Here is a 2703-nt window from a genome sequence, read left to right on the forward strand (position 1 = left end):
GAGTCCCATTCACACTTGTGGTCCTACCCACTCAGCATGGTGAAGGGAGTGGATGCTCAAGATAAGTCTGGGAATATACAAGACCTCATCTCAGAAATAAAATAGCTCAAAATAGAACTTTAAAAATAGGCTCATGGTTTAGCTCAGTGGTGCAGCATTGATTCACCTGACATTCATAACATTCATGAAGCTCTTGGCTTGATAAGGGGGCTTAAAAAAATAAAAGAAAAATAGATATTCAACTTTATTAAAATTATGGAAAATGCTTTTAACAATAGAAAAACTCTACCAAAATGGTAGCAATCTAACTTATGAAATGGGATAAAATATTTGCAAGTCACATATCTTGTAAGAATTTATAAATTCATGGTTTGGACTATAGCTCAGTGGCAGAGCATTGCTCAGCATGGATGAAGTCATAGGTTCAATCCTAATGATGGGGAAAAGGTAGTCTGAGTATCCAAATATGTAAAGAGCTCTTAAAACCCAGTCAAGCCATGAATAATTGGCAAAAGATGGGCAAAGAACTCCATGAACACGTTTCTAAAGAAGCGTTACTGTAGAGAGAATCTCTTACAAGCATCACCTGTCAATAAAAAAGCTAATTGCCAATGAGCTGAGGCAGAAAATGGGAGGTGGAACACTGGCAGGAAGAGATGGGATTCTGGGAAATGGAGAGGATAAAATGACACACAGGGAGAGATTTGAAAGGATGGGCCGAGAAGCCGCGTATGAACCAGAAGGTAGATGAATTCAGGGGGACACTGAGGAGATGCAAAGGAAGAAATGGGCAGGGACTGAAGAAGAGGTAAGTAACCAAGTAGTAGACATAGAATAATTTACATGGTTAAATAAGATAAGCGTTTGTCAGGGAATGAACCAAAGTTTATGACCTAGGCCTTGAATAATAAATAGTCTCAAAGTCATTGCTGTTATGAACTAAATGGCCAGGAGAGAAAAAAAAAACAGATTTATTTGATTTTACATAAAACAACCAACAAGTGCACGAAGCACAAGGAAAGATACTCAATAGCATCATTCATTAAGGGGATGCAAATAAAAGTACAGGGAGGTACCACTTCAGTGTTAGTATTAAAAGACACAGTCGCAGAAGAAGTATACCCACAAGAGCCGTAGGTTCAATACAAGGGTACAGGCTGTAGTAAACTTGAAAACGTTTGGGGAGGGACTGGGTCATGAAGGCTGTGACCAATCAATGCAGAGATCCATCACTAGAACTATAATTCGATGATACTATTGATGACATAGGAGGGCAGCATACCTGGATAATAGGCCATTCGGGCCTATGTTTAAAGACCCTGGCTCCTATCTTCTTCATCTCTGGCTACCCTGAGGTAAGCAGCTTCCCCACAACTCTCCCTCACATCCATGCCCATTTGCCATGATGAGTTTGCTTTGCCACAGAGCTCAAAGCAATGGACCCAATAGGTGAAGAACCAAATACACTTTCTTCCCTGAAGTTGATTTTTCTCAGCTCTTTGGCCACAGGGTTGTATGTGAGTAACACAGTTGTTTATATATAGTAATCAAATAAGTCCCCATCCCAAAGGAAATGTTGTTCATTGCAAGTTGGTAGTGAGTCTCGGCTCACCATATTTGCTCAATAAAGTAAGACGTCATCAACAAATGCTCTGTAATCATTGTAGCAGCAGGGAAAATTAGGGTAAATTCATTACATTCAAGGTGCTGCTAAAAAGCAACAAATGTCACTTTCATTTACATGTCACTTGGCAAGGGAAATGACATGGCCTTTCATGGCCTTTCTCTGCAAAGTTGCCCATATCCCAGTCACTGGAACCCATGACTACGCTGGATTATACTGACAAAGGGAGTAAAGTTACAGATCGATATTAGGGCTGCTAGCCAGCTGACTAGACATAGGATCTTGAATGACTCCGCTGAGCTCTGTGTGATCACAGAGGGTCTTACAAGTAGAGGGAGACAGTCAGACAAAGAGAGATGGTGTAGAGTAGGCTAGGGAGAGGCTATGTCGATGGCGTTGAAACTGGAGGATGGAGAATGCATCAGGGCATGTGGATTCCCTTTGGATCCAGAACAAACCAAACCAACCAACCTACAAAAAAAAAAAAATAAACAACTAAACAATCTCTAAGGAAATGGTTCTTTCAGCTATAGTTTGAATGAATGTGCCCCTCCAAAATTTGTAGGCTGGAACTAAAATCACAAAGTGACAGGGTTAAGTGGAGCAGCCTTTAGGCAATGATTAGGCCAGGAGAGAGCCCTTTCCTCTCAAATGGATTTATACACACAGGAGGGGAGCTTCAAAAAGCTGACCAACCTCCCGTCTCTGCTGTGTGGGCAAACAGCTTTGTCTTCTCAAAGGATGCGGAAGCAATGAGCTACCCTTGAGACTTAGAATGAGCCTTTCTCAGATGTCAGCTTTGCTGCTACCTCGATTTTGGACCTCAGCCTCCACAAGTTGGAGGACAAAATTACTACTGTTTACAGATTATTCACTCTGCATCATTTATTGAAACAGAGCCAAATAGAGTAAGGCTCTACCTTAGAACCTTTGAGAAGGAAGTTACCCCTATTGATTTTTATCCTAAGGATACAGACTTCTGACCTAAGGAAGTGAAATAATATGTGAATGGTTTGAAGCCACCAAGTTGGCCATAATTCATTACAGCATCGATGGGAAACTGGTGTGGTGGGAAGAAC

This window comes from Mus pahari, chromosome 11 (genome assembly GCF_900095145.1).
Source record: "Mus pahari chromosome 11, PAHARI_EIJ_v1.1, whole genome shotgun sequence".
NCBI lineage: Eukaryota > Metazoa > Chordata > Mammalia > Rodentia > Muridae > Mus > Mus pahari.